Here is a 5,779-nt window from a genome sequence, read left to right on the forward strand (position 1 = left end):
ACCCCCCCTCCTCCCCGGGCCCCTCCGGCTGCGCCACGTCGCCCATGTCCCATCAGACGAGGTGTTTCATCAGCCCCAGGTGCACTCGCTCTGCTCCTGCCACGTCCCCACAACGGGACCCCCCAGATCCTCCTGGCAGGAGATGCCGGGGCTCGCTGTGGCCTGGGGAAATCACCGAGTGATGTGCAATAAAAGAAAAAAAAGCAAGCCTGGGCTGGTTTTGGGGCGAACAAACCTGGCTGGAGGGTTTGTTCCAGAAGGGCTCCAGCATGGCCACCCCCAAGCACAAGGCCACGGCTGTGGGAGCTGCTCTCTCCCCAGGACAGGGTTTGGGGACTGGAACAGAGCTTTGCCCTCCAGGACTGGGGGGGGGATATTTTGGGGCAAGGGTTGCAAGGGCTCCTGTGGCCCCACGCCCCTCTGCCTCCATCCCCGCATCTCTCCCCATGGTCTCGGCCATGGGGCCCCTCCGAGCCCAAAGTGTCCAAACCAGTGGGGTTTGTGGAACCCCCCCCAAAAGCCTTGCTGAGCCCGGGGGTGCAGCTCCCGCCAAGCCCCAACCCCCCCATGGGACCCTCCGCCTCTCTCCGCAGCTAATTAAAGCCTTCCTCAAGCATCTCATTTACTAAATTAGATCCCCCTCAATTTAAAATTAATGGTGAGCCGGGAAAACAAAACAAAAAAAAAATTACTGTTTAAAATTGCAGCAGCGAGGAGGGCAGAGCGAGAGCTGCAGCTGGGGAGAGGTGCGGGTTTTGGTATCGCTCAGCACATCTGCTCCCCAGAAAACCCCACTGAGGGCGGCTGCGGGAGCGGGAACGGCTTTTTCTTCTCAGGCACCGCTTCCCTCCCCTCTGCGGGACGGATCAGGCCCCGCATCCCAATGTGAGTCCCAGTGGCGGCTCTCTAGTCCCGTTGAAGGGCTCATTATGGGTAAAAATGTGGCTGAAAATTCACCATGCTGCGGGAGTATGGGAGTCCGGGGAGGGGGGAGCACTGATCTATAATTCAGCAGGTTTTTCCTTACCAGTTGTTGCTTACAGAAAGGATTTAGCAAAATCTTTTAATCAATAATTAGTGAGGTTTCCTGCCCCCGGAACTGGAGATGTGCCTGTGCTCTACTCGCCCAGACCTGAGCCGAAGCGAGACCTGCCCCCAGCCCGTGCCCACCAGCACCTGCCCCAAACTGAGCCCATGAAAAGCTCAGTCTGGTGTCCTGTAACCAAAGGACAGGCTTTGCCCATGGCATGTCAAGATGGATTTCAAGCACCGTGGAAAGCGTGCTGCCCCCCTCCCCACCAGCCGCCCCCCCTCCCCAGCGTGGCATTTGGCGGGGTCAAACCCGGCAGCGTGGCGGGGAGGGGGGCTGCTGTGTTACCCGTCATTCACTCCAGCTTCAACCACTGCTTGAAGGTGTGATTTACCAACTACTGGAATCAACAATTACTGAGGCTTCATCAGCTTTCTCAGCAAGAAAAAAAAAAAGCGAGCATCCTTCCTGGCAGCAGGTGTCGGTCCTTGGGGCATTTTTGGCTGGCAGAAACGCAGGCAAGCGGCTCTCCTGGGCGAAAGCCCTGGCAGCACCATGAGGCCAGGGATGAGGATGCTGCGGGCAGGGTTTGCCAGGAAATAACCTCATTTGAGCGTGGCAAGGAGCTCAGTGCCAGGCCGGAGGGGCTGGTGGTATCTCTGAGTCCATGTCCCCCAGCAGTGAGCTGAGCTGGGGACCCTCACCTCCCGGACCCCCTACAGCAGGCACTGCAGCCCAGCAGCCCCCAGGACCAACTCTGGTGCCTCTCTGCCACTGTGGGGTACCTCTGCCCAGGAAATTGTGTCTTAAAGGAGCTCATCGTGAAACACAGCAGGACAGATGCCTCCATTGCCCTTCCTTCCTTCCCCTGCTGCCACGCGGGCTGAGCATCTGTCCCGCTGCTGGCTCCATCCCAGTGCCAGTGGGCACAGACACCAGCGCACCCCAAGGGGCTGTGATCCATGGAGCATGGGTTTGCTCCATTGGGACGGGATTTCCTGGGAAAACCCCGAGCCTGTCACCCCACACATGGGCAGGGACACTGGAACTGCCTCCATCAGCCCAGTCCCATGTTCCAGGTGCTGGGAAGGGGTTTTGCCCCGTGCACGGGGCTGTGCCCTGGCAGGGTCTCCTTTGCATGGTGGGAGAGCAGAATAATGCCAGAATAAAGCCAACAAAGTTGTTTTAGAGCCTCTTGGCTCTAAAACCCTGGTGGGGTCCAGGCCCTGCTGCGAGCGCGCTGCCAAAAAGCAGGAGGGAAGGAGAGCCGGGGCAGACCAGGGCTCATGATTCCCCCTGCCCCTCCTGTCTGTGCCCTGCCAGGACTGCACAGTGCCCACGGCCCCCGCAGGGCTGGCACACGTCCCCGCAGGGCTGGCAGGCATCCCTGGAGCCACTCGGGGTGCTGTGGAAGATTTGAGCTGTCCCCCAGAGAGAACAAAACGCCTGGTACAGCCAGGGAAACCCCCCCAGCCCCAGAGCGGGGTACCCCGGGGTGGCCTCAGGCACAGTGAGGGGTGAGACTTTGCTGGGGGTCACAGTGGGGCTGTGCTGCGGGGGTTGACCCCCCGCCTGCGCCGGCCGGGATGAGCCCCTTTGGTGGCACGCGGGCAGGGAGACAAGCTGGCAGAGGCCTGAGGCACTCAGTGCACGTCCCAGTGCTCCACCGTCCCCAGGGGCTGCGGGTTCACCGGGCAGCGAGAGAGAAATGGCAGCCACGAACAGCCCTGCTGCTTGGCAAAAGTTGATTTTAGTGCACGTGGAGACAACACTGGCATGGGGTGGGGGGTGCAGGAGACATGGCCATCCATGCAGAGCTCTGCGGGTTGTTTGTTGGGGTGACCCCGGGGTGCAGGGGACATGGGCAGGGCAGGGGAGAGTGGTTTGGACACGGGGACAGCATGGAGCGGGGAGCTGCTGACTCCAGCAGCAATGGGGAAGGATGGGGACGGAGACAGGGATGCTGCTCCAACCGTGAGCTTTGGGCTGGTGCTGCGGCTGTGACTGCGGACCCAGAGCTGGCTGGAGAGCTGCACACCCAGCAGAAACGCACGCTAGAAAAAGCACCTCATCTGGGTAATTAGCAGCATCTTCCCATCAGAATAAAGTCTTCTGAAATGCTAAAACACTGTTGCTGTTGCTGGGAGGTCCCCAGCAGCGCTTGGGGGACACAGGGCTCCTTTTGCCATCAGCGGGACCAGTGCTATGTCCAGGCCACCAGCGCCCACCCTGGCATGTCTATGTAAGCAAGAGATGGATGAAAGAAACTTAATTCCACTCAAAGTTTCTCTTTGGTATTTGCTTTCCTGGCAGGTTTGGGGTTGCTGCTGCATTGCTTGTTCCCCAGGAGGCTCCACTCCTGTAGATATTTTGCAAGACAAGGAACAATGCAGAGAGCAGAAACTGCCCCCTTGGATCTTGTCTCATAGTTTGAGTTTGGCAGAAGATTTTTGGTTTAGTTTTGGCTTCGTTTCCTGAGAAATCCTCAAGTGGTTGCTGAATGGCTGGGTAAAAAATAGCACTGAAGAGTTGGGATGGGCAGCTCCCAGAGTTTGCCGGGATGGATGGAGGCATTGGGGTGGGTAGGATGGATGGAGACACTCGAATGGGTAGGATGGATGGAGGCATCTGGATAAGTGGGACGGATGGAGGCGTTGGGGTGGGCAGGATAAATGGAGGCATTGAGGTGGACAGGACCGAGGCACTGGTGTGGACAGGACAGATGGACACAGCAGGGAGGACACACAGCGCTGCACGGAGTGGTCCTTTCTCCTTGCTGGCTGCTGGGGGCTTTGCCCAAAGCAAGGCCAATGCGGTGAGCGCCCATCCCATAGTGAAGGTGTTGGCTGGCCCCCGGCCTTCCCTGGGCACCGAATTGCCCGCTGGAGGCAGGGAGGAGCCATGGTGGTGGTGGGGTGTCGAGGTCCCTGGGACAGGCACAGGGGCTGCCCTGAGTAGGGCTGACATCTGTGCCTCACAGTGGGTCACTCCCATGGACAGGCTCCCAAGGGTCTGGTCACCCCCGCTGTGCCCTGAGAGGTGTCCACAGAAGGCTCCTGCTGGGACACATGGCAACCCAGAGCCTGGTGGGGCTGAGTGCCCCGCTGGAACCATCACAGCCCAGGGAGGGGGCTGTGGTGGGGCTGTCCCCGACCCTTTTACCAGAAAGCCAACCGTACCCTGGGCTGTGTCACCAGCAGCGTGGCAGCAGGGTGAGGGAGGGGATTCTGCCCCTCTGCTCTGCTCTGGGGAGACCCCACCTGGAGTTCCATGTTCAGCTCTGGAGCCCTCAGCACAGGAAAGAAAGACGTGGACCTGTTGGAGTGGGTCCAGAGGAGGGCCACAAAAAGGATCCGAGGGCTGGTGCACCTCTCCTGTGAAGACAGGCTGAGAGAGTTGGGGTTGTTCAGCCTGGAGAAGAGAAGGCTCTGGCGAGACCTTACTGTGGCCTTCCAGTACCTAAAGAGGCTACAGGAGAGCTGGGGAGGGACTCTTTATCGGGGGTGTAGTGATGGGACGAGGGGTAATGGTTTTAAACTGAAAGAGGGGAGATTTAGGCTAGATGTGAGGGAGAAATCCTTTACTCTGAGGGTGGTGAGGCACTGGAACAGGTTGCCCAGAGAAACTGTGGCTGCCCCATCCCTGGAGGTGTTCAAGGCCCTGGTCTAGTGGAAGATGTCCCTGCTCATTGCAGGAGGGGTTGGAGTAGATGACCTTTAAAGGTTCTTTCTAACCCAAACCATTCTGTGATTTTATGATTCTGTGCCCCCAGAAGGCGCCTGCAGGGACACGTGGCAACCCAAAGCCTAGTGGGGCCAGGCACCCCACTGGCACCGACACAGCCCAGGGCGAGGGATGGGGTGGGGCTGTCCCCCCTTTGCCAAGAGGCTGGGGAGGGGGTGTCTCCCCCAGAATGGCACACAGTGTGGCCAGGTGCTCCCACCCCCTATTCCCGGGGTGCCTCCTGCCAGCTCTGATGGGGCACCTGCAGCTGAGCACTGGCGCTCTCGGCGCATCTGTGGCTGTGAGTCGCTCTATCTGCAGGGCCACAAGGAACCTTCCCTGGGCTGTGCCGGGGATGGGGGCATCTGACACGCAGGGGTCCAGGCTGCTGTGGCACAGGGTGCAAGGGGCAGAGTGGTGCATGTGCATGCCCCGATGGCTGCATTGGCACCCCCATCCCAGGGGACACAGGGGTGACCAAGGAAATGGGGACACAGCCAGGGCTGGCCAGCAAAGGGACACAGCTGGGCATGGCCCCACCACAAGCCACATGACCTGGTGCCCAGAGGCCAGCGGGCGAGGGACAAGGCTGGCACAGCCATGGCCATGTGCTTGCCACCAGCACGGGAGTTTAGACCAGGCTGATGCCCCAGGCTGCTCACCCCCGGTCTTGGCGGTGCCAGGGGGGCTCAGCGGGCTCCGCAGGGGCAGGCAAGGGCTGCAGGGAGCTCTGGGCACTCCCGGCAATGTGTGCGCGCACGCGTGTCTGTTCCCATCCCACCCTCCTCCACACTGGTGCCACTGGGGGGTTGCTGGTCGGCGCGGGGGGAGCGGGGGCGTTGGAAGGACACAGAGACAGGGATGCTGAGCCAGCGCTAGTTCAGTGTCGGTGTTTATTCGTGTGACACTCAGGGCGGGGGGACAGGAGCAGGGGACACGGGGATGTGGGGAGAGACAACTGTGGAGGGGGGGAGCCGCTGTCCCCAGCAGCGGGGAAGGGGGAGGGGGGCGGCGGGGGGCCACTGG

The sequence above is a fragment of the Charadrius vociferus genome, unplaced genomic scaffold (assembly GCF_000708025.1).
Source record: "Charadrius vociferus isolate BGI_N301 unplaced genomic scaffold, ASM70802v2 scaffold326, whole genome shotgun sequence".
Classification (NCBI taxonomy): domain Eukaryota; kingdom Metazoa; phylum Chordata; class Aves; order Charadriiformes; family Charadriidae; genus Charadrius; species Charadrius vociferus.